At 41.1% G+C, this 27,026-nt stretch overlaps 1 long non-coding RNA gene across 1 annotated transcript; it reads right to left on the bottom strand.

Moving 5' to 3' along the window:
- Positions 1-966: 966 nt before the first annotated feature.
- LOC116548741 lies at positions 967-16,507 on the bottom strand. The gene is made up of 3 exons (XR_004267523.1): positions 16,496-16,507; positions 15,965-15,966; positions 967-1,050 (listed from the first exon to the last, which is right to left on the bottom strand). It is a non-coding gene; the product is annotated as an uncharacterized LOC116548741 (long non-coding RNA).
- Positions 16,508-27,026: the final 10,519 nt, after the last annotated feature.

Genomic DNA, 27,026 nt, shown 5'->3' with positions numbered 1-27,026 from the left:
TAAGGATCTTAAGTAAAAAGAAGAAAATGACACATTGACTCTGCATCTGGATTCAGTGTGATAAATAGTAACTGTGTCTCATCACAAGCGGACTTTCTCCAACCATTTAAGAAGTTATTTCCTATCATAATTAATTTATATAACCTCAAGATTTAGCTCAAATTGTACTGTCTGATTATTTTGTAAATTAGCAAAGCAAAAAATTCTAGCTTGAATAATTTCTTCATAGTATAAGGGATAGTATTTTATAGAACTCATTTACTCTCACCTCAACTCTCAGAAAGAGATACTATTGTCATTTTAGGAAAAACAGATTCAGAAGTTAAATAACTTGCTCAAGGTCGGAGACAGCAGAGGGAGTATTCAAACCTTAGTTTTTCCCACTCCAAAGCCAAAGCTCCTAATTGTCCTTGAGTTCACAAAGCTTTGTAAAAGAAACCTTCAGGGTCAACGTGGTAAAAGGGTGTCCTGTTGGTAAATGCAGTGCTGAGATCTGCTTTAGAGAAGTGACCAGTACCAGAAATTTAAAAAAAAGAAAGAGAAAAAAGGTTAGTAACATCCAAGAAATCCTGCCAGAGAGTTTATGTGCAGCACATATGTTGGGTTCTATAAACCTGAAGAAAACCTGAAGTATAATGTTACTAGAGGCCTTCTAAACTTTTATGTCTTTTTATTGAATAATTTATTCCATTTACAATCAAGGTAATTATTGATAGGTGAGGACTGGCTACCGCCATTTTGTTAATTATTTTCTGATTTTTTGTAGAGACTGTGTTTCTTTCTTCATCCTTTGCTGTCATTATTTGTGGTTTGATAGTTTTCTGAAGTGATATCTTTTGAATCTTTTTTGTTTTGTATTTTGTGTCTCCTATAAATGTTTGCTTTTTAGTTATTTTGAGGCTTACATAGAATATTTTATGCTCAACATTGCATTTCAAGCTGATAACAACTTAACTTTGATTGCATACGATAACTCTACACTTTTACTATCCCCCTCAACATTTTATGTTTTTGATGTCTGAATTTACATTATTTCATAATACATATCCCCTGACCGTTTGTCTTGGCTCACATTGCTATTAATAATTTTGTCCTTTAATCCTTATCCTAGAGGTAAGGTTACTTTTCACACCACTATGATAATTTCAGAGCATTCTGAATATTTCTCTATGCTACTTTACCATTAAGTTTTGTACTTTCATAAGTTTTATGTTATTAATTCCTCCACAATCTACATCCTTACTGTCTTTGTTTAAATAACCATTCCTCTGGGTGGTGGATCTCAATAGTCTAAGTTAATTAGGATGGTTTTATTCCTTGTTTCCCCAGGGATTGGGTTAGGTGTTGCCATAAATAACTATTCTGGGCAATGAGATATGAGGGAAAGTCATGAAGATGCTTCTGAGAAATGTTTATTTCCTTAGAAGAAAGAAGCAGAAAGGGAAGTAACCTTTTCTTTATCTTGACATAGGTGTGTCCAGATGTGATGTGTGATGTTTTGGCAGCCATCTTATGACCATGAGGGATAGAAATTTGGGAGCATAGCTAATACATGGAGGAAGACAGAACAGAGATGAAAGAAACCAGGTCCTGTATAACAGGGGTCCCTAACCCTGGGCCACGGACTGGGCCACACAGCAGGAAGTGAGCAGTCCTTGGGCAAGCATGACCACTTAAGCTCCACCTCCTGTCAGGTCAGTGGCAGCATTAGATTCTCATAGGGACATGGACCCTACTGTGAACTATGTATGTGAGGGATCAAGTCTGCATGCTCCTTATGAGAGTCTAATGCCTGATGATCTGAGCTGGAACAGTTTTATCCCAACTATCCTGCAGCCTAGCCTGTGGAAAAACTGTCTTCCATAAAACCGACTGGTGCCAAAAAGACTGGGGACTGCTGCTTGCTGCCATTGTCCCGCTGCTGAGTTAATTAGCCTGCAATACCTCTAGACACTGTGTTATGTTACGTAATAAGTACCTTTATCATGTAAGGCTGTTGAGTTTAGGTTTTTACTACCTAAAGAAATGCCCATTCTTTTTAAGACTCAGCTCAAGTACTGCCTCTTCCAAGAAGACTTTCCTGATAGCTGCTTCCTTCTGTGCCCAGACTGAGGTACATACTCCTACTCTGTGTTCTCAGGACATCTTATGGCCATATATATATGTGTGTATATATATATATATATATATAAAATTTTTTTTTGGTATGTGTAATTATCTATCTACAGTTCTTCCCTGAATTGCACTAGCAACATCTCAGGACAGGACCATGTTTTCTTTATCTCAATTTTACCAAAACCTGGAGATAAATTAACACATAGTAGGCATGTAATGTATATAGATGAACTGAATTGAAACTCTCCTGCTCTTGAAACCTTATCCTACACCAACCAATATAGTCTTCCTGCCTCCCAGTCATTTCCAGCCTACATATTTCTCATACCTAAGAATTTCTTTCTTCTCTACCTCAATCTTTTGTAGTTGCTTTTCCCTGACATATTTAGAAAATGTAGTTATCTCTGAAGTCTCCCTGAACCTACAAAAGGCTATGCTCCAGGGGTGACCCTGCAGGCTGTGAGGGAAGGAGGAAAAGGGGCTTGTTTCTTTCCCCACCTTCTGAGCATTGCCTCTGCAATTTCTGCCCACAGGGACCTTGGCTCTTTGAGGGAGCATCAGTTTTCTGTCCACGGTGTGACAGCAGACTGAAAGGACCTCGGGCTTTCACCTGTTCACCCCTGTCTCCTCCTTCAAGTCCCCTTGGCATTACTTTACTGCAGGTCTTGGTCCAAGTTCGCCAGGATTTCTGAGTTCTCAGTATTTGACTCTTTTCTATATCTTGCTATTTCCCAACAGCACCAACTCCAATGACACTGACAGGTAATATTTTCCTGCCTCCCAGACCATTACCAGTGAAAAAGATGTAAGCCCAGAACAGGCCACCCCCCACCCCACCCCACCTATTTCCAGGGTCTCTGGCTGGATATCTTTCTTCCCCTCCCTGAAACCTCAGGCTGGAGGCAACACCATTCATCATTTTTTTTGGCTGCAGATTCTGCAAGATTATGGTTTCCATTTTTGGAAAAAAAAGACTTATTTTTAAAATTTATGATATAAAATGGCATATTCTCTTTCTCCTTCCTTTTGTTATTCTCCTCTCTCTCTGTCTTCTGTATCTTTCCAGATTAGTGCCTAAAAACACAGACTCTGAAATGAAACGATCTGATTTGGGATCCTTGTTTTATCACTTAATAGCTAAGTTGTCTTTGGAATAAACTTTCTGTACCTCGGTTTCCTTCAACTCAAAAGTGGTGATAATTGTGCTATACCTATCTCATAGAGTGGTTTTAGGTGTTAAAACATAACATGAAAATGGCTTATAAGGATGCTTAGTACAAGGTAAGTACAACGTAGGTGTTAAGTGTTATGTTACTACTCCCACTACCACTGATACTGTAGCTAGCATTATGGAGGGCATACTATTTATTATGTGCCTGGTATTTACTATCCTAAACTCTTTAAAAATGCTAGTCTCTTAAATTCTTATTAAGTGTTTTTTGGTGCTCTGTGGAAGGCACTTTTATAAGCTCTTTACTCGGATTTTATTACATAATTTTCACAACAAGCCTATAAGGTAGTTACCGTTAAGATGCAGCCATCACAGATGACGAAACTGAGGTGTAGATTAAGTAGTTTGCCAAAAACCAAGTCTTAAATTTAGATCTGTCTAAACTGGTGGTTCTCAAACATTAATACACATCAGAATCACCTGGTGGGCTTATTAAAACACAGATTGCTGGACCCCAGCCCCAGAGGCTCTGATTCAGTAAGTCTGGGTGGGGTCTGAGAATTTGCATTTCTGGTGAGTTTCCAGGTGATGTTGACACTGCTAGTCTGGGAGGCAGGGGGCTCCTATTCTGAGATCCACTGTATTTTTTTTTTTTTTTTGAGACAGAGTCTCACTCTGTCACCCAGGCTGGAGTGCAGTGGCATGATCTCAGCTCACTGAAACCTCTGCCTCCTGGGCGCAAGTAATTCTTGTACCTCAGACTCCTGAGTAGCTGGAACTACAGGCATGTGCCACCATGCCTGGCTAATTTTTATATTTTCAGTAGAGACAGGTTTTACCACATTGGCCAGGCTGGTCTAGAGCTCCTGACCCCTGGTGATCCACCCACCTTGGCTTCCCAAAGTGCTGGAATTACAGGTGTGAGCCACCACACTCAGCCGACATCTACTGTATTAATGGCAAGTGCTGCTTTACCTTTAAAACAGGCACAATCCATAATTGACGTTTTGAATTTTGCCAATAAATCTGAACTAGGAGTCATATTTTTCATCACAAGAACTGAAGGAAATAATTTATGTTCATCAACCCACTCACAGTGTCCTGGGGACATTGTGATTTCAGCTCAGTCTTTCTTACATGCCAGTTTCGAGCTAGTGCTCAAGGAAACGGACTCTCGCTTCACATCCCATTCCCTGGTTATGCTGATCTCTTTGTTTTTACCTATATTATTTCATTATTTTCTGTCTTTTTCCACAAAGAGATTATTTCATGAGCTGTCCCTGCAAAAGGACCATGAATCTGAGCGCTGAAGCTGCTGATATTGCAGATTTTAAAGGCCCATACATGGAGAGGCACAGGAAACCCGAGAAAATGAAGCACCAGATTGGTGAAAGAGTTTGGGTATTTCCCTTATGAACAGTGGATAGTTATCAAATATAAGAGATCTCTGGACCATCAGAATAGAGATCTTGAAACTGGCAAACATAACCCATACGATTTGTCCCTCTTGGGCCATGAGAGAGAACCTGAATTTTGAGGATGACAAAGTAACAAGGTCGAATCCTAGTTAAGCCAGAGTTAAAGTTCTGTATTGCCTCCCAGATTTCTGCATGGGGGAAAGATGTCCATCTCCTTTAAGGTGTCAGTCTCCTTTATTTCGGGGTCTCCTTGAAACAGCAGACTTATTCTTGACTAGTACCAGTCAAGTACTGACACACTTTAAGAGAAACCATAGTTACCAGGATGGTTAAATCATTGACATTTTCCTAATTCATCTCTTAATTTTATCATTTTTAAACATTAGATTTTCAGAAACCCATTTGACTTAAAAGGGTTTATTGGGGCATACAACTTAAAGACTCCAAGGGATTTTCGGTCCCCAAAGGGAAAAGTCAACCTGGGAGCTGGGTCATGCAAACCTGCCTCCTACTTTGGTTTCTAAATAAGATGGCTACAAGATGAAAAGCTACACATCTCCCCCATAGTTTGCCACAAGGAAATTCCCTTTTTTCAAGTGAGTATGATTCAATTTTATATTTAAAAAATAACTTGTCTCCCCATTTTTAAAAAAAAATTCTCCTTTCTCTTTCTTCCTTGGCAGTTTTCTTCTTCATGGTTTTCTTCTCCTTGTTCTGGGTAATTGCCCAGAATCAATACTCTCAAGCTCTGACCAGGTGAGATGACCCCAGGAAATACGGGAGAAGCAACTGACTGGGCTAGAGGCAGGAGACCTGAGTTTCTTTTCCTAATTTTGCCTCCATCTCACAGATCCCCAGCAACTCGCTGAATCTCTCCTGACCTCAGTTTCTTCCTTTGCGAATGAGGCTGTACGGCAAAGGCAAGGTTCCTCTCAAGGTCTACATCAGCCCGGTGGCCGAGCAGTGACCTCCTGTTCAGCAGCTTTCCAGCCCCACTCCCTGACTCCTGAGCCCCATCCCCTGCCTTATATGGGAGGCTCCAGCGGTGCCACCTTTCACACAGAGGTGCGGAGGTGACGTTGACACTGATGGAATACAGAGGGCTTTTATTCTACCCCACACCTGCTCTATTTGAGGGCTGCTATCAGCCATTTCACATCTTGAATTTGCCTTTGTTATCTAAATGGCCTCTTTGGGACTAGAAAACAGATGCTCTGAGCCATCAAGGAGAGCTGTCTCTGTCTAGGTTTGAAGTGGGTTACTCTGAAAAATCCTGTCACTCAAATACCTGGGTGGCTCCTACATTGAACCTACAGATGGTTAGGACACCTGTCTGTGGAAGGACTGTAGTCACAGGGCTAATGTTCATCTATACACACATGACATGAACTACTCCATAGTCAGGACATTGTGTGTGTTTGTGTGAACATGTTTGGGCATGTGTGTGCATGTGCATGTGTATGCATGCACTGTGTTTTACTAAAGACTCCATATGTGCCTGCCAGCATACTTAACGCTTTATGTGGATACATCAGCTAGTCCTCTAACAATCTTAAGAGCTATGTATCATTAACCCCATTTTACAGATAGGGAAAATCCAAGACTCAGAGAGAGAAATCAACTTGCAAAGTCACTTACAAGAGACCAGTTTGGTTTTGAGACATTGAGTCAAAGAGTGTACACAAACTTCCCCCATCTATATCAAGCCTGTTCCCTTTGTTTTGTTTTTGTCAAGGACATAACAGGTCACCCAAGACATACCATGGATACTGGACAAGGATGAAGGTCATAGCTGACTTCTCTTGATTCTTCCCCATCCGGCTCCCCACCACCTGCCCAACCACCACCAAAATTTGACTATTTCCACTCTCTTTCTTCACCAGATATTTGTTCAAATAAATAAAAACCTTCTGGTTGTCAGTATTTGCCAAGTTGTGGCAGCTGGGTGGGAGAGACAAGGGCCAGGGCTGAGGAGACGAGGTACAAAGTCAATATTTATGTGTCATTTAAAATACGGTCTGTGCCTGTGTCAGAAGTGTGCCCAAATCTCTGAATCAATTTTGTTGAATTGGGCACTTTTTGGAGGATAACCAACATATCTGAAATACGAGGCTAGGAAGCAATTTCACTGGGGCTCATTTTTCAGTGACAAGTTCCACCTTATCTCTAGTGCCTCCGTTCTGAAAATCATAAGCATATGTCCTGCTGCTATTGAAAGTAAATTTGTCGAGACAACAAGCTGGCATAGACAAGGGCATGTGCAAAACAGGAAACCATTGCAAATGCTTCCATACTTCGGGAGACAAATTACTTTGCATTTTTCACTAGGAACAACTACAGAAGTTAGTATTTTATTTCCTAGACCTATAAAAGCCTAATTGGTGCCCATATGTCATACTATAATACTTCTTCCAGCCCTTTCAAGTCTGCTGCAAGATTAGGATGGGGGAAAAAAAGAATAATTTAGCTCTCCTGTGGATGAGATGACTGCATATGAAAATACACAGACTCTGTCTCTAAACTATTTGGGTATCGCCTTTACTTTTTCTCGGTTCTTTGTTAGTCCTCTCTCGCCCTCACAACCAAAACCCCACCAAGCCAGTGCACCCGTTCCGACAATATAAAAGCCCCACATCACTTCTTTGTGAGCCTTAAGATTATTCTAGAACCCTTTGTTAGTTTTGTAATGTCCCAGAAGAAGGTACACATAAGCTTTTTAAGAGGACACAAGAAATAAGAAATTCATCATTAGTGAATGCAAAGAACTTTTCTGGGAAGTGCAATGAATGGAACGTGTGCGTGTCTTCTCCTCAAATTCTTAGGTTGGAATCTGCACCTCCGTGGTGGTGGTATTAGGGGATGGGGCTTTGCTTAGATGAAGGTGGAAAGCCTTCTTCATGAAGGTGGTGCCCTGATGAATGGGATTAGTTCCCTTATAAAACAGGCCTTAGAGAGTTAGCCAGCCCCTTCTGCTATGTTGAGGACACAGTGAGAAGGTGCCATCTGTGAACTGGGAAATGAGTCGTCATCAGATGCTGAAACTGCTGGCAACTTGATCTTGGACATCCAGTCTCCAGAGCTGTGAAAAGTAAATTGCTATTGTTTAGAAGCCACCAGTCTATGGTATTTTGTTATAGCAGCTCAAATGGACAAAGACAGAGGGCAGGGATTTTTGTTGATTTTCTTCACTCTACACCTCCAACATCTAAGAAAAAGCCAGGCACATTCTTGGTGCTCAATAAATATTTGTTGAATTAAGAAATAAATAAATTGTAGTGGACATTTGCAGTTGTTGCCTGTCTACTTTCTTTCTGCTAACAGAACCTTAAGCCTTCTTTGGTGAACCTCTCTTTTCTCACCCTTAGTGCACAAGGCTCAGGTATAACTGATTCATCCCCAGCTGCAAGGCAGAGCGCATGTCCCAGGCCTAAGCCATGGGCCACTGTGATTGGTTCAGAGATGGTACATGATCTAGGGAAAGCCAAATGAGGCCCAATATCCAGCTCTGATGGGAACTCTGGGGATATGAAGCTTTTCCCCCACTGGAACAGCTATATCTAAGGATAGTGTCAGCCAGGAGGTTTTAGGGTTCATCTCATAGAGATGTCCTGCTTAAGAGTCAACACAATACAGAGAAAAGAAAAGCCAGAGATGGAGATAGAGTGTGAATTCTCTGTGTGTTGTTTATTCCTGGCATCTCTGTAGCTGGGTTCAGAGTCCCCTGAAGTACTTGGGTTACCTGGTAGAGAGATGGAAATCCGAATGAAAATCACGTTACTATTTGGAAAGGAGAGGTGAGGAAAGGGAAATGTGTGCTGCATTAGTCCATTTTCACACTGCTATGAAGAAATACTCAAGATTGGGTAATTTATAAAGAAAAGAGTCTTAATTGACTCACAGTTCTGCATGGCTGGGGAGGCCTCAGGAAACTTTCAATCATGGCGAAGGCACCTTTTCCCAAGTGAAGCACGGAAGCCTCTTATAAAACCATCCAATCTTTTGAGAATTTACTCACTATCATGAGAACAGCATAGGGGAAACCACCTTCATGATTCAATTATCTCTACCTGGTCCCTCCCTTGACATATGGAGATTATTACAATTCAAGGTGAGATTTGGGTGGGGACACAGAGCCAAACCATATCTGATGCTAAAGAGAGATTGAAAGATAAACAGACATAGACAGGCAAAAATTACAGAAATATGAGCATATTATACACACTCTTCAATAAAATATAATGGATTTAACATTACTTGAATTGAACATTAGAAAAGTAAAACTAACGTAAAACTGAAAAATTGCTGCCCCTTAGTTAAATATTCTTTACCACAGGAGATACTGTTTGCTTAAAATTCCCTCTTGAGGAAATAAGGCTAAAAAAAGATATTATGAAAAATGTAAAAAGGTTGGAGTCCTTATTTTTTTAGCAACATGTTTCAGTTTTAGACAATATTGAATGACTCACAGATCGGAAAGATAAGTAAATCTTTAGACTTGTACTTCCTCACATCTCCCCACCCCTCAGTTCCCAATTTTGGCTTTAATATTATTTTTACAATATCATTGTTTATAATGTTCACTGTTGTAGAAACATTAATCCCATAATTATTTAATACCATCAATTCCATGTTCAAATGAATTATGTGTCCTAATAAGTCTTTTTTTATCCCAGATTGTACATTTCCAAATATTTTATTTCTATTCATCTCTAAATTGACTGTGTTTCATCACTGAATAATTCCTCTCAAGAACTCTTGAATGTGATTCCCTGGGTTCTGTTATGGATCAGAATATTTATCTGTGACTTTTATACTGGAACTCATTCTGGAAGGGTTCTTGAGTCACAGTTTCCCTTGGAAGTCCTAGGTGGTGCTTTATTATATCTTGGCATTCAATATTGATTATTAGCGTGAAAGGCAAACCTAACTGTCTTCCTTTACTTTTTATGTCCTATGCCAAAATACTTTTTATAAAAGTCCTTGAAGTTTGACAAGTTAATGAGTATATGTCTCAGTGCTGATCATTTAGTATTTGTTTTTCTTGGATCATGGTGTGCTCTTCCAAACTGCAGATTTGTTTCTGCATTTGTCAGGTTTTTTTGCTTGTTTGTTTTATAGCTTTGAATATTTTGTCTGTCCTACTTGCAGATTCTCTACAACCAGGCTTAACAGCTAGGCTCAGATCGCTTTGTGCTTTTCACATGCAATCACTGCCTTTATCTTAAGCATTTTTTCCGTCTGTGAGTTTATTTTGAGCTGTGCCTATTTATGTTTTCAGATATTTTTATCTATTTATCCGTTCTATAATAATGTTGTTTTGGCCTTTAATTTGTTTCTATAAGACAGTAGAAAATCACTTTTCCAGATCATTCTCTTGTTTCATCATTTCCTCTTTGGGAACTACTATGTTGAATTCACATTCTTATTAACCTGTCCTATAACCTAAAACATTGAGGGAAAGCAATGTGCTCTGATCATTTGTTTCTTTTCAGATTTATACTTTTTGATTCAATTTTTTAATGTTTTGGTAATCCAAGGCTTCCAAAGTGAGCACAGAGTTAGAAACTGCTTTTCTAAAATCCCTCCTTCCTTTCACTGTCCTCTCTTTTTTTAAGTCTATGGCATTGGATGGCTCCCATTTCCTTGTTTGCTTGCTGTTGCTGGGTTTTTGTGGGTTGTTTTATTGTTTGTTGGTTTTGTTTTGTTTTGTTTTTTGCTTATTTTCATGATTTTTATTTACACTTCAGAGGAGGAAGAGAGTCTCTATTTTGCCTTTATTCTGTCATCCTTCTTCAGAAGTCTATATTGTTTATATTTATTTTCATTTGTTTAAGCCAGGAAAAAATGACCTCCCTTTAAAAAAACTCAAATCAATGAGATCACGTATGTGAGGTTCATTAAAAACGTTAAAATACTATGCAAGCATTATTTTTAAAAGATAAAATAAAAATTTAAGGTTGGGCTAAACCTAGGGTCTTGTGTTTTAACCCCATACTCAACTCAGAAATCCACGTGCAGCGTTCCTGATGATGGCTTCTGCTGCTCTCTGTGATGGGGAACTCACTCCTTGGCAAAGCACATCATTTAGTGAATGCACAGCTCTTGCAGTGAGTAATTACCTCTTATAAGGCCAAATGTGTTTTCTGAAACTTTCTGGAGCTTCAGCCATAATTTCTTGTTCTGCTCAACTTAGTAGGTGGATACAATGGCCACTTTCAAAGTTGTCACAATATAGAGACATTGGCATCCTGAAGAGAAAAATCAAAACTAAAAGATTCCACGTATTGTATAGGAACCATACAGATCACAATAATTTGTGTGAACACTTTTCTATTTATACCCAAAAACACATGGCAGAAAAAAAAAATTGGTTTTAACAGTGAAAACCTCTGACTAACTTTGTAGCAAGTTTTTCTCTGAATTTAACTGAATCCTACAAAATCCTCACTCAAAGCTCATAGATAGCTGCTCCTAGAAATGTTGGCAACCCTTTAAAAAATTAAATGGAGTGTTGCTGATATCTGGCCATTATCACCTCTTTCTGCCACTCAGGCTGCTGAATAAGCACTTGTTGAGTGAGAAACACATTTCCCAGTGTTCAGACCACTTCTTAGGAGGAAACAGCCCAAGGACCACTTCCTGGCCTGCACACTCCGGCTTGGTGGTGCCACACAATCCATTTAGAAATAGTGTTTGCACAAACAACTGTTCCTGTAGCCAAATATTTTTAAAATACTTAAAAAAAATCTTTTTAAGAATTCTAATTCTAACCTGTATCAGAAGTGCATTAAAATTCTGCAGATCTTTTTGCATTTTCTATCAGTTCAAGTTTCCCTTGAAAATGCTTAGGAGCTTTTGATAATCTTTTATTCTCCTTTTGAGAGTGAACTTTCTGGCACCAGAAATTTCTAAGGCAATTGCATGGCACTTCAATACTGACCACATAGGAATTAGGTAAGAGGCAGATAATAGAAGCATAAGGGAAGCGTAGAGATCCAAGGTGGTAAATGTTAAAGGACCCCTGATTCTCTCCTAGTCCCACCCTCACCTCCATTGAAGGCCCAAGCACTTTGCACATTCTTCTCACAGCCTCCATAATAAACAGTGACATTTCTGTGCCTGTGGAAGCCCTTAATACCCTTCTGTGGGGTTTCATTTTTAGATCGATGCACACAAGCTTTAAGTCATCCTCATCAAATTCTATAATTCAAAAAGCCTTCCTTCCCTTTCTCTGTTTTCCTTCCTTCCTTCCTTCCTTCCTTCCTTCCTTCTTCCTTCCTTCCCTTTCTCTGTTTTCCTTCCTTCCTTCCTTCCCTCCCTCCTTCTTTCCTTCCTTCCTTTCTCCCTCCATTTCTTTCTTTCTTTCTTTCTTTCTTTCTTTCTTTCTTTCTTTCTTTCTTTCTTTCTTTCTTTCTTTCTTTTTCTTTCTTTCCCTCCCTCCCTCCCTCCCTCCCTCCTTCCTTCTTTCCTTCGTTCCTTCCTTCCTTCCTTCCTTCCTTCCTTTTTTTCTTTTTTTTTCTTTTTCTGAGACAGGGCCTGGCTCTGTCACCTAGGCTGGAGTGCAGCAGTGCAGTCACAGCTCACTACAGCCTCAGCCTACCAGGCTCAAGTGATCCTTCCACCTCAGCCTCCTGAGTAGCTGGGATTACAGATACACAGCACATCAGCTGGCTACTTTTTTTTAAGTTTTGTAGAGACAGAGTCTCTCTGTGTTGCCAGGGCTGGTCTTGAACTCCCGGGCTTCAGGGATCCTCCTGCCTTGGCCTCCCAAAATGCTGGGATTACAAGTGTGAGCCACCACACTCAGACCAAAAAGCCTTTCTTAGAATCTTAATTTTTGTTTTTCCTCCTAAGGACCAGGTCAGTATTCTCTTCAGTTACCTCAGCCTTTTCCTCATCCTCCTTCTCTTTTTTACTTCTGGAAAGGGGCAAGTTTATCCCCATGGGCTTTTGTGCCCCCACCGCTGACCTTGTGTATGGGTCTATTCTCCAGCCCCGGCCCTTTCCCTGAAACAAATGAAAGCGAAGATTTACCAGAGTATATCGCAGGCCCGGGCTTTTGCAGACATTACCTCATCTCTTTTCCATGACTCCCTGAGACAGGTTCCATCATCGCCCCAATTTCACATACTGGGAAATAAAGAGTTAAGTGGCTAGCCCAAGGATACCCATCTACGAAGCAGAGGAAATCAAATTTAAATCTAGATAGTCTGATTCTAGAGCATGTACTCTCAAGTCCCACACAACGCTGCTGCCCCAAAGCCATCACACCATGTGCATATGATTGTATCGGGTACCTTCACATAAAACACATGATCAGCAGGCTTTGCTGTGCTTTCCTGGAAACTCACCCAAGTGGTCATCTCCAACACACATCCTGTGAGCACCTCTCAAGGTGCTTGCTACTCTAGGTGATAAAAGTGACAGGGGAAGCTCTCTGTGGGTGGCACATGGCGCTGGCATAGCCTTACATGGAGTCTCACAGGGCTAATGGAATTTCCATTTGGGGCAATGTGGTAGATTGCATTACATGAAACCCTCCTGCTATGAAACACCTGGAAAAGCAGTATAAACTCAAACCAGCATCCCTTTAAATGTCCCAACTGAGCTCAAAAGAAAGAAAAGAAAATTCCAGGGGCCAAAAATGAAATGGAAACTAAAACCAGAGAATAACCTGCAAACTGAAGCTGGGGCCACCTGGGGGTATTTGACGATCTCACAAACCAAGGAGTTTGGGATTTGATGGTTAGTCTGGGACAGAAGGAAAAATTGATATCCCATGGAAAGTAGCTACGCTTAGTGAAAGGGGAAAAGGGGGGAAAGACCCTCTTCCCCTAAAAGACCAAAGGAAATGACAGGGAAGCTTGTAGTCTTTGGAGTGAGCTCTAAGTGGGGGGAAAGTTTTGAAATTCCAGGACTGCCTTCACCAGCTTTGGGGCTCAGAGCTGCACTCCCTCTATGGCGCTGAAGACCTGTGAGTGTTAAATTAGCATAGAAATAGCTCTTAGGTGTTCCTAAAATTCTAGCAAAAGCAGGACCAGAAAGAAGCCCTCAAACTTGGAGATCCAGGATTCCCATGTTTTAAATGCCATGTAAGTCGAATTAAAAATCCAAGATATTTTAAAACCCCAAACACATGAGCCAATGCCAGCAGGCCTATCGATAGAAGATATAAACCCTCCCCAAATTCAGATTTGGCTAGGGGCTATAAAATCAGAACGTTTAAGGTGATTAAGGTAAGAAAGAAATAATAAGAGACAAAGAAACCATAGAAAAGGCAGCATATTTTTACTTAACAGAACTTTGAGAATAAACAAACTAGTAATTAAGATTAAAAATGCAAGGGCAGCTGGAAAGAGAATCAGTAAGGCCATTAATCCAGTACTGGCTGATGCCTCAGACATACAGAAATGAGAAAAAATCCAGAAGGCAGCACAGAGAAGCAATAAGAAGCCCCCAGGAAGCAATCTTGGGTTTTCCACCAGAAAAAATGGACAAGAGGAGCTCTTTGTGCACTGGAGCTGCGATGTCAGTAAATATTTTCTAGAAAGGGCCAGCTAATGATCATTTTCAGGTTGGCAGCCATGCGTCTCTGTCACAGAGTCTGCATTTTTAACAACTCTTTAAAAATGTAAATATTTTCCTTGGCTCACAGGCTGTACACAAACAGGCTTTGGGTGGGATTTGGCCTGAGGGTTTTAGTTTGTGAGTCCCTGTGCTAAACCCTAAGACTGTAGCTGTTCATGGGCATGTTCTATTGCATGAGGATAATCTGCCTGGGAATGGAATCATTCAAAGGAGGCTCTGCCCGGAGGAGGATGAAGAGAACACAGATTCCCAAGGACACGGTTTGAGTGTCTGGACCCACTGAGCACAAAGACCTAATTTTTAGTTATGTGAACCAATAAATGTTCTTTTATCAAAAGCCAGTTTGTCTTGGTTTTATGCTACTTATGAACAAAAGAACAACTGGAAAATTTAGCAATGTGCTTGAATTTCTAAATCCTGTATGTGTGACAGTCTGCCTTCTTCAATATCATCTAAATTGCAATTACTATTATTCAGGAATTACTGAAATGATTACATCCAGATAGATGTAATAATTTTTTACAGTCAGTTGCTATGTGGAGGAGAAAAATAGACGAAAGAAAAACGATATTTTTGTGTGTGTCAGGCATTGCACTGACTGTCTTAGATGTTGTCCCACTGAATAGACACAGCTCCTTTGTGAAGTATGCATTAACTCTTTTTTCCAGGTAAGAAAACTTGATTATGAGAAGTAAAGTAACTGGTCTAAGGCCACACTCAGAGAGAGGCACTGTGGCAGAGATCTTGTGGCTTACAAAGCCCAAGCTATCTGCTGTCTCACCCTTTACAGAAAAAGTTTGCTGGTCCTGCTCTGGACAGAAGGAGATATTATTATCTTAACTGCTGGCTGAGATTGTTCTCAAGAGGGAAACTGTCTTTCGTTAGGAAAATACTTTGCTAAATATTTGGGCTAGAGATACCTGAAAATGCCAGTATTTGGAGGAGCCCTAGCAGGAAGGGAAAGATGTACCATTTTACACGAGAAAATAAGAGGAATACTGGATATTGGGTCCTGCACAAAAAGTGGGGAGGAGGAGGGGGGAGGGGCAAGCAAGGAGGGTGGCAGAAAAGAATTGGAGAGAAAGAGGCTGGAAAGTTTTCAAGAAGTAGGAATGTAACATGAGGCTTACAGGAAAATCTAGTACCAGGTTTTAAGCTATTTGCTTTGTGGTATATCACCCTTCCCAGGATCCCCCGGCCTTCGGTAAAATGGCTCATTTTCCCGGTTGGTTTTGGGATAGTGAGTCAAAGAGAAGTTACGTGAGGGTCCAGCATCAGAGCTAAATGGAAAGAAGTAGCTCTAAGACAGAGAGAACAAATTTTGACCATGTTCAGATAGGAGGATAGGATTAACCATAAGGCCGTAAACCAAAAGAACTTCCCCCAGAATTTGGAGACCCCTTGCAAAGTGCTTTAGGTTTCCCTGATCCGTGAAATTAGGATCTGAACTAATCTCCCTTAGGGCTTAAGGGCCAGGAGACCTTATCTGATAGCAGAGTCAGGCACTTATTCTACAGGGATTGAATCAGGCATTCTCCCTGCCTCTGGGAGCTCACACCCTATGGGAAAAGAGATCTCAGAACAAATGTGTAACAACTGCTCTGACAGAAAGATGAACAAGGAAAGCACAAAGAACAAAATGGTTGACTCTGCCTGGGGTGTCAGAGAGGACTTCTCGTAGGAAGTGATGTTTGAGCCAGGCTTTGAGAGATGAGAAGGAGGTAATCACTCAGATAGGAGAAGGGAGAATCTTCCAGCCAGAGGGAAGAGGAGGTGCACAAATGTGAAGCCAGAAAGAGGATGTCAGGAAACAGAAGGCTCCCTGCAAGATGAGAATGAGAAGGGGGAGAAGGGGGTCAGGCCCATGAGGTTTCATCCTTCCTTTTTTCCTCCCTGACACACATTGCACAAGGAAGGCAATCAATGAGACTTGCTCTCAGATTGGTTAGCACATCTATTATTTAATAAGAATTGGGGTTTGATCGGATGGCCCCTTTCTTTTCTTGTTGCTCTTTGGAGCATTTACTGTTCCGTGGCCTTACAGCTGCTCTTCTTACTGTGAACACATCTTGACTGAACATCATGATATGCATTAAGGAGTCAGGGAGGCTTAACTGATTGTACTGCCAAGGGAAGCAACAGCTTGTATTAAGAAAAGCACAGCCTTGAGTTTAAATGCTGCTTCTGCCACTTCTTAGTGAACAACAATTTATTTAACCACTCTGAGCCTCAGTTTCCCTCTCAGCAAGAAAGAGACTGGGTACTGTGGCTCACACCTGTAGTCCCAGCCCTTGGGGGGGCTGAGATGGAAGGATCACTTCAGCCCAGGAGTTCAAGACCAGACTGAGCAACATAAGGAGGCCCCATCTCTACAAAGAATTTAAAAATTACCCAGGAGTGGTTGCACATGCCTCTGGTCCCAGCTACTCGGGAGGCTGAGATGGGAGGATCACTTAAACCTGGGAGGTTGAGGCTGCAGTGAGCTGTGATCATGCAACTGTGCTCCATCCTGGGCGACAGAGTGAGATCCTGTCTCAAAAAGAAAAGAAAAGGGTAGATAATAGTATCTATGTGGCAGAACTGCAGTGAGGAGTAAATGATAGGAGAGCCCAGTGGCTGTCACCTAATAGGTATTCAGTAAATACGAGTTCCCTATTTTCCAGTTAGATGAGACTTATTTTGTACCTGATTTTTCAACGATTGTTTAGAGTTGTGATGTTCGATATGATGGATAGCCACTAGCCACGTGCAGCTATTGAGCACTTGAAATGTGCCTAATCTGAATTAGAATGTGCTGTATGTATAAAATATATAGCAGGTTTCAAAGACGTAGGATGAACTAAAGAATGTAAAATATCCCATTAATAAATTTTTACATTAATGGCCCATTGACATGGTATTAATTTGGATATATTGGGTTAAATAAAACATATTCTTAAAATAATCTTGCTTGTTTCTTTTTCATTTTAACATGGCTACTAGAAAATTTAAAATTCATTTGTGGGTTGCATTATGTAGATATTGGACAATTGCTACTTGTAAAGGAAAGGTGGAATGAAATTTCAAGGCCTCTCTAAAGCCCAGGTGACCAATAAAATATTTATATTTTTTCAATTTTTGCTATAAAGATCTAGTCGCCTAAAATTCAATGGAATTTGGAAGTAGGATGAGGCGTTTCGTCAGTGGGAATTAGGTTAAATGAACTTTGACGGGGGAAAAAATGCAGTTGTCAACGTTTACTGTGGCTGCATTTTCACCACCAGCTGAATACCTTGTCCTCTAATGTTACACACAAGTGTGAAGGTTAAGAGCTGTCTCTCTAACTCATTTCTGCTGGCCAGGATCCTGAAGCCACATGCTACACTGCCTGTCTCTCCTGGATTGCACAGTGAAATTGTTTTCTCTTTATGTATGACAGAGCCTTCACTTCTTGAACTCCTCATCCTTCTCAGAAACCACACAGGGATGTCCTTGGGCTGCAGAGGAGTTTCTTTCAAATACTTTAAACCACCGGTAGATCTGGGTTTGACATTAAAACCATTTAAATACACATAGGCGCATGCAGAAACCCAGCACAGGGCGGGCTGGGGGGTGAGCGGTGGTGGGGTATGGTCTCTCTCAAAAAAGTCCAATGCACTCACTGGCTTCTAGATACAGAAAAAAGCTGAAGCATTTCTTCACACACCATAGTTTCTCTTTCTTGCCATGGTCTGTGGGCCAGTTTGCTGGGGAGGGAGAGGGGTGACTGGGGTTCCCAATAAGCACTTGTGCAGGTGGAGGCAGAGAGGCAAAGGAGGGTGCAGCCAGCATTCATTACAACACCACATCATCGTCACAGTTTCTGCTTCCTTCTCTTCCAATCCCCAAACCTCTCACCTGGGTTCCAACCCTAACACTCCTCGCAAATGGCTGCCTCTTCCTAAGTACACCATGACCTCCAGGCTGTAAATCCAATAAGTGTTTTTTAGTCACATCACAGGAATGACCCTTAACATCTGGATCCCTTAATCCAGTGCTGACCACAGCAATGGTGTACCATAGCCGTGGGCACTGTCCCCTTTCCTCTCCTTCCTACCCACACCTTGCAACAGGCTTCCTCCTGCCTGGCCTCGCAGCCTTCAGAAATGGCTCATTCAGAGGCACTCAAGGCATACATACTGCCTCATCATAGATATTGTTCAGTTCTCATCTTTACTAACCTCTCAGCAACACACCACTCCTCACATCTTCAAACACTCTCTTCCTTGGCTTTCTAAAGCCATCTGATATGGTTTGGCTGTGTCCCCACCCAAATCTCATCTTGAATTATAACTCCCACAATTCCTACATTTTGTGGGAGGAACCCAGTGGGAGGTGATTGAATCATGGGGGTGGGTCTTTCCTGGACTGTTCTTGTGATAGTGAATGAGTTTCACGAGATTGGATGGTTTTAAAAACGGGAGTTTTTCTGCACAAACCCTCTTCTCTTGTCTGTTGCCATGTGAGACACCTTCTGCCATGATAGTGAGGTCTCCTCAGCCACGTGGAACTGTAAATCCAATCTCTTTCTTTTGTAAATTGCCCAGTCTCGGGTATGTCTTTATCAGCAGCATGAGAACAGGTGAATACACCATCCTTATCTGGTTCCTCCTATGGCTTTGCACCTTCCCTTTCTATCTCCTTTGCAGGTTCAATTTCTTTCTCCTGACTATGAAATGTTAGATTCCTAAGACTTGGTCATAAGTCCCTTCTCTTCATCTATTCTAATACTTTCTCCCTCGACATTCAGGAATTATTATTACCAGGATATCAATATTCAGGATTTTGACATCTGACAATTGATAGTTTTCAGATTTCTGTCCTCAGCGCAGAATGTCATTCTGAGCTCTAAACCTATACATTTAACCTTCTACTTGACATCTCAACATGCATGTCTCAAAGACCTTCAAAGTCAACTGAACAAACCTAAACTCCGAAGCCTGATTCTCATTAAGTGTTTTATCATTCAGGGGATGATAGTTCATCTCTTGCATGAACCAGCAATCAAAGAGTTCCTTTGAAATCTCCCTTTCCTTCACCTTCCATCTCATCTGTTATATCACCAAGCCCCAGTGACCTCATATGCCAATAATCTCTCAGATCCAAGGAGTTCTTTTTACCCTCCCTGCCAACCCCCAAGCCAAAGGTACCACCATTTCTTGCTTGGACTGCCTCAGTAGCCTCCTGTCTTCTTTTTCTCTCACTCCCCTCCAAACATAGCCACCAGAGTAATGTGAGATTTTACTTCCCAGACCTGTTGAGTCTTCCCTAACCTAGTTCCCTTCTAAATTGTGAAAGACATAGCCCATCAGGGATGTGGCTTGGAAGGTCCATGCCTGCTAAGAGCACTAATATTTTGTATGAGTTCATAGAAGGAGAAAGTTACTTCCAGCAAGTGGGCCAGGACAGGCTTCACTGAAGAGGGATGTTTGACTCTGGATGGTTTGTACCTGCCATGTGAAATACCAATGCTATGGGAAGAAGCCAAAGTGGGAGGATTGCTTGAGACCAGGAGCTTGAGACCAGACTGGGCAACAAGCAAGACCCATCTCTACAAAAAAATGTTTTAAATAGTAGTTATAGTGGCACACACCTGTAGTCTCAGCAACTTGGGAAATTTAAGGTGGAAGGCCACTGTACTCTAGCCTGGAGTGATAGAGCAAAACCCTGTCTCTTCAAAACAACACAAAACAAAACACCCCATCATTTTAGGAAATGAGAACATGAACAAAAGCAGAGAGGTAATAAAAGACAGGTATTGGTTCACCAATTCATTTAACAGTTAATTATAGAGCATTTGTTATGAGTGAGACACTGTTACAGGTGCTGGGAATGCATTGATGAATAAAACAGACATGGGTCTCATAGAACTTACAGTTGAGAGGTGCAGTGTGGGGAGTGTGTTGGATACCAAAGAACATGAAGGGAATCGTGGGGCATTTTGCTGCAGAAATAAGTGAAGGCCAGATCAAGAAAGTGACTTGAACAGGTAACAGGAGTTTTTGATTTTTATAAAATCAAGACTGATAAAGTCAATGCCTTGAGGGGACAGTTGGAAAATGTAAATTAGGGGAGTGGGCTGCGTGCGAGGTAAGAAAAAGTGGGGATTTGGGCAAACTAGAAATCTCAACCCCTATTCAAGGAGTGAGTGATTACCCAGCTGCAGCTAATTACTGCCATTCGGAAATGTGGATCCAGAACCTCTGCTACTGAAGGAAAGAAATCCAAGCTTTTAGAGCAACCTTTGGTTTGCTAAATTTTGATGAGTAATTCGATTCTTTTTTTTTTTTAAATGCCATGAAAATATCAAACTATGACTTTGGGTTGAATTCAGCTTGCAGGACAGCAGTTTATGAGCTCATTGAAGGCTCTTTGTCTTAGTCCATTTGGCTGCTATAACAAAATACCTTGTACTGAGTGGCTTATATATAATATAAACTTATTGCTCAAAGTTCTGGAGGCTGAGAAGTCCAAGATCAAGGTGCTAGGAGATTTCTGTCTGGTTGGGGCCTATTCCTTATGGATAGCGCCTTCTATGTGTCTTCATGTGGCAGAAGGGGCAAACAAGCTCCCTCAGCTTTCTTTTATAAGGCAATAATCCCATCATGAGAGCGCTGACCTTATGACTTAATCATTTCCCTAAAAGCCCCGCCTTAGAATATTATCGCATTAACGATTAGGTTTCAACGTATACATTTTTCAGGGATGCCATTATTCAAACCACAGCATATTATGTGTAAAATGTGTTGAAGATGAAAACTCTTCTGGCAGAAACCCCACTAGAAGTGGCCTAGGAGACACAGAATGAGAATCTGGATTAGAATTCAGGCGACAAAAAAGGAGATGGGCCTCCTCCAACAAATATTTTCCTATTGTTTTTTTGAGATGGAGTCTCACTCTGTCACGCAGGCTGGAGTGCAGTGGTGCGATCTTAGCTCACTGCAACCTCTGCCTTCCAGGTTCAAACCATTCTCCTGACTCAGCTTCCCGGGTAGCTGGGATTACAGGTGTCCACTACCATCCCTGGCTAATTATTGTGTTTTTAGTAGAGACAGGGTTTTGCCATGTTGGTCAGACTGGTCTCAAACTCCTGACCTCAGGTGATTCGCAGTGCCCTCACAGTGCTGGGATTACAGGTGTGAACCATCCACCGGCCGCCTCTATTTTCTTAGTAACTGAACTGCAATGAGCCAGGCTGGAAAACAAAAACTAGATTTGCCAGGCTTTCTTCTAGTTAGGTTTGGCATGTAAATAGTTCTGTCCAATATGATGACAACGGATTGTTGGATGGGGCTTCGGGGAAAAGATTTTAAAATGGGTATGCCTTTTTGTCCTTCCACCCTTCTGTTTTTATCATTCTGAGATGTGGACACAATGGCTGAAACTTATCTTAAGCCAAAAGTCAAAGATGATAAAAAAGTAAGAGGGAGGGACTAGGGGTCTCTAGGGCACACAGAGCACCGTTTCAGCCCTGAGCGGCCTGCCTGCCTCCAGATTTCTACTTGAAAGAAAAATTGGTCTTCTGTGCTTAACTTGCTATATTTTGACTTTTCTGTTATATGTAGTCAAACCCAGCCCCAACTGGGAAAGCAACTAACTAAATGCAGAGAGCAGGAAGGTAATAGGAGCCCAGGTTTGGGTATACAACATTGGAAGGACAGGCATAGCAAGAACCTAGACGCATATTAAAAGGAATAAGAATGTGGGTGCCAAGGACCTATTGAGTGTTCACCGAGTCCCAGGTGCTGTTCTAAGTGCTTTGTATGCGTTAATTCATTGAAATCTAACAACCAGTCTGTGAAGATACTAGTCTATCAGGCCTTTGTCCTAATGAATTCTCTGTCTAGAAGGCTCTTCCTCTAGATCGTTATGTGGTTTGTTCGAACTCCTAATTCTGGTCTTAACTTTTGCCTCTTCAAACAGACCTCTGACTCAGCACTTGGGAGACTCTTGCAATGCATGTTTCTCGTGAAGAATTATAACCTGTGTTCACATTCTCAGACGCCTATAGTTACGTTTCCACATTTAAGCTAAATAGAATGCTCTATTTAGAGAAACAAAAATAAAAACCTGGAACTGTTGGTGCCAGACAGTCATCCATGTCCTCAAGAAATTCTCTGACAAGTGGGGAGGCTCAGGAGAAGAGCCACACGTGCAGTGCAGAATCAGCACTCTTCTGGAGATAAAGGAGTGACATGCACACACAGCAAGGACAGCAAGAACCACTTCAGCACAGGCCACTGCAAACAGCTGACGGTGGAAGTATCAGAGACTATTAGTTCTCCCCAGTTTATTTATCCACTGTTTCCTTGAGAATAGGATCCCCAGCTTGTTGTTGGACAAATGGTTGACAAAAACAATGGCTACATTTCCCAATCTCTTTTGCAGCAGACATGTTCATGTGACCAAGTTACATGGAAACGGGAATGGGAGTTCCTAAGTGGAACTCCTTGGACACCATCAAAAAGGGAAGAGCATGACTTTCCTTGGTCCTCCCTTCTCTCCATGGGTTAACACGGGGATCTGAGAGCTGGATCTCCAGCAGCCACCCCAGCCAATGACATAGAAGCTACATGGCAAAGGAAGTGGAAAAATAATCTGGAAAGAACTTGGATTCTGGATGACTGAATGACACCAGCCATATGTAAAGAAAAAGCATTGACTTTCTAATAGTTTATAACACTGTTATTTTCATTTTTCTGTCACTTGTAACCAAATCTAATCCTGATCCAGAGAGTGTTATATTGTAAATGAGGCCGGAAAGATAAAACCAAATCAGTGAAGTCATTATAAGGAATATTAAGAAACTTGAACTTCATCTTGAAGTAATGAAAAGAGTGGATGAACATTTTTTCATAGTGGATGAACAGGATTGGTTTCACTTTGAAAAATCACTGTTTTGAATGAAAGCATCCTTGGAAAGTGAACTGGAGGGGGCAAGACTGGAGGCAGAGAGGCCAGTTAGCAGACGGCTGTAAGTAGCACTGCAAAATGGCAAGCTTCTGAACTGCGGTCATGAATGCAGAGATAGAGAAGGTGGGCGGCAGGGAAATTGAAGGGGCGGAACCTCTAGAACTCGATTTAGCCATGTGCTGGCTGAGAAAACGGGAGCACTGGAATAACTCTCAGGTTTCTGACTTGGACAGCTGCATCACTCATGAGTAAAAGGCATCAGAAGAAGTCGTTTACTAGGCTTCCAAAAAAAGATCTCCTCTAAGAATAGGGAAACTAAGCAGTAGAAGATTTTAGAAATAGGATATTAACCTAGTTTCCAATTGCAAGTCCATCTGTCAGGTTTTTGGTGTAGTCAAAAGCAAGAACGAAACAGATCTGATTCAAATTTTAGGCAAACCGTGCACTGTTTGCTTGACCTTGGGCCCAGTTATTCAACCTCCTAGACCAACAGTTTCTTCATCTTTAAAATGGACACAATCACACTAATGTCATTGGGTTTTGTGGAAAATAATAAAATCCCCAGCTGAGTGCAAGGACATAGTAAATGGACAATATGCGTAGTTGTTGTTATTTATTGTCTTTTAAATATTCAGGTCATTTATATGTGAGCATTTTCTCTTCTCTTGCTTAGTCTCTCAATGAGTCTTAGTACAGAGCACAGCATGTACTACGTTCAGTCCCAACTAAGTTCCACTGGACAGTACATTCTCCATAAAAACAAAGGTAATTAAAGAGTCCAGTGTGTGCACACTAGCCCAAGGAGAACTTCTTCAAATTGACCTTCACTGTGATTCTCCGTCTGCCCTGAGCTCTCCCTGAGCTTCTCTTTCTGGGCATCCACTCTACCTAGCAGCTCCAGCAAAGAATTTTAAAAATGAAATGTTCTTGATCAATATTTTGATACATTTCTTGAAGTCTTAATGTGGTAGCCAAATAATTCCTTTTTTAATAAACCTCTTTTTCTTTGAAAGAATCTCAATTGACATGATTGAACCAAAAGAAAATCGCCATGACAGATATAATATTAAGCAGCTATAAATGTGGAAGAGATTCAAAACCCAGACCAAAGGCTTTGATTTTTTTAAAGCACATTTAATCATGTTTTAAAGCAAAATGAAAAACCACAAATCTGTTTAGACATTCCAAACAGTGAAGAAACAATATTTTTATCAAAATCTTGTAACCTTACTCACGCTGAAAGAAATCACTTCTAAGCAGTGCTGACAGCCCTGTCTGAGGTGTGAATCTGAAAACATCGTGCATTTTTAAAAATTATACTTTGAAAGCATTGAATACGCTCAATGAAATTCCAGAATTAATCCACTCCAGTTTTGCAATAGGCACTGACTCATCTATCTCTCTTCCCCCTTCCCTTTTAGCAAAGCCACCCTACTCATCCCCCAACACACGTGCACACAGGCGCACGTACACACACACACACACACACACACACACACACATCTTCAGTTAGAAATAAATGGCTATGATACATCAAAATAGTCACAGTTAATCCAATAGAGTATTTTTTTGGTTCCCTGTCTCTGTTTTTTCATGCTAAATGGAAGAAAACATCTTACTTATCACCTGGAACATCTCCCTGAACCAAGATGCAGAGAAGCTCCTGATTTAGGAACGGTAGTCTGGCTCTTCATGCTCATAAATCCAGGCTGTTCAGCGTCTCTCATAGAATGCCAAGACAACGGCATGTTACTGATTCCCACAAATGCCAAAATAGCAATGGGTTGACATTTACTGTGCAATCATCATATAACAAATGATTTACCTAGAAAGAGACACAGTCTTCCAGTGAGATGACAGTTAATCCTTCTTCCGGGCTTGGAGAGGTAGAGAGATTCCATGAAACAAATTAGCTTTAAAAAGTCTCTGGTTTTAGCATCATACATAGTTCTTTTTTAAATATAACTTTTTAAAAGACATAATTCACACACATAAAACACTTTCTTTTAAACTGTACAACTCAGTGGTTTTTAGTACGTATTCACAAATTTGTACAATCATCACTATTACCTATTTTTGGAACATTTTAATCACTCCTGAAAGAAACACCATACTCACTAGCAGTCACTCCCCATTCTCCTCCACCCCTCCAGCCTTAGGCAAATGCTAATCTACTTTCTGTCCCCAGAGATTTGCCTGCTCTTGACATTCATATAGAAGGGATTATACAACATGTGGCCTTTTGAGTCTGTCTTCCTTCACTTAACAGTGTTTTTAAGATTGTAGATGGGACGTTTTGCTGGTTTGTTGAATTTCTTTTCTGATAGTGCTAACAGTTATCATATTTGGAGTGCTTCTCAATGCTGAAGTGCTTTGCATGCTTAATCTCACTTCACCCTCACAACAGTAGAATGAGACATATACAATTATATCCATTTTACAGACGGGGAATTGACATTTATAAAGAAGTCAAGTAACTCATCCAAGACCAAACAGCTAGTAAGAGAATTAGGCAGGATTTTGATCCAGGCCTGGTTTGCACCAAAGCTTGTGATGTTAACCTTCAGGATCCACTGCCAGAATTCTTAGAAATGAGTTTTGATTTTGCTGCCCTTTCCAGGGTCTTCATTTAAACAGGAAAAAGTGTATTCCTAAGATGTTTGAGAGTTAAGGCAATTCTCCAGGGGTGGGGCTTGTATGCAGTGGGTCAGTGAAATGCAGCATGGCTGTGTCTGCAAGCTGAAATGCAGTGAGTGGCGACTAGAAATGAAAGGCCTCAAGAATCCCAAAATTTCTGAGGAGAATGACCCCATAGCTGCAGCACGTGGCATACCGGACGGGCAAACAGAAAGCGTAGGGTGTCTGGTTGACACTTATGAATGCCACCGACATCCCTGTCTTGGCCACTCATTGATGGGCTAATGTATCGGATTGTTCATATAATGATTCATAAATCATTTATTCACAGAAACTAGTCTTGACAAGCATTGGAGAAATCTAAGAGCCATCTTGTTCATCATCATCCCCCCACAGCAAGGTTCAACCCTAAGAATCTGGACATGGGATTCAATGTGTTTTCTTTTTTTGCACTCTTTGAAATAGACTTTATTATTTAATTACTTATATCTATGGGGTACATATGATATTTTGACATAAGCATACAATGTATAATAATGATCAATCTGGGTTATACCTCACATACTTATCATTTCATTGTGTAAGGAACATTCAAAATCTTCTCTTCTAGCTGTTTTATGCTTTTTTGTTTTTGTTTTTCCAATTTTTTTAAATTGCATTTTAGGTTTTGGGGTACATGTGAAGAACATGCAAGATTGTTGCATAGGTACACACATGGCAGTGTGATGTGCTGCCTTCCTCCCCATCACCTACATCTGGCATTTCTCCCCATGCTATCTCTCCCCAGCTCCCCACCCCCCACCGTCCCTCCCCTATTTCCCAACAGACCCCAGTGTGTAGTGCTCCCCTCCCTGTGTCCATGTGTTCTCATTGTTCAACACCTATCTATGAATGAGAACATGTGGTGTTTGATTTTCTGTTCTTGTGTCAGTTTGCTGAGAATGATGGTTTCCAGGTTCATCCATGTCCCTACAAAGGACATGAACTCACTGTTTTTGATGGCTGCATAGTATTCCATGGTGTATATGTGCCACATTTTCCCTGTCCAGCCTATCATCGATGGGCATTTGGGTTGGTTCCAGGTCTTTGCTATTGTAAACAGTGCTGCAAGGAACAGTCATGTGCATGTGTCCTTATAGTAGAACGATTTATAATCCTTTGGATAT

The sequence above is a fragment of the Sapajus apella genome, unplaced genomic scaffold, assembly GCF_009761245.1.
Source record: "Sapajus apella isolate SASKATOON/1434 unplaced genomic scaffold, GSC_monkey_1.0 scaffold5, whole genome shotgun sequence".
In the NCBI taxonomy this organism is placed as follows: domain Eukaryota; kingdom Metazoa; phylum Chordata; class Mammalia; order Primates; family Cebidae; genus Sapajus; species Sapajus apella.
This window is presented reverse-complemented; position numbering and strand designations above follow the sequence as displayed.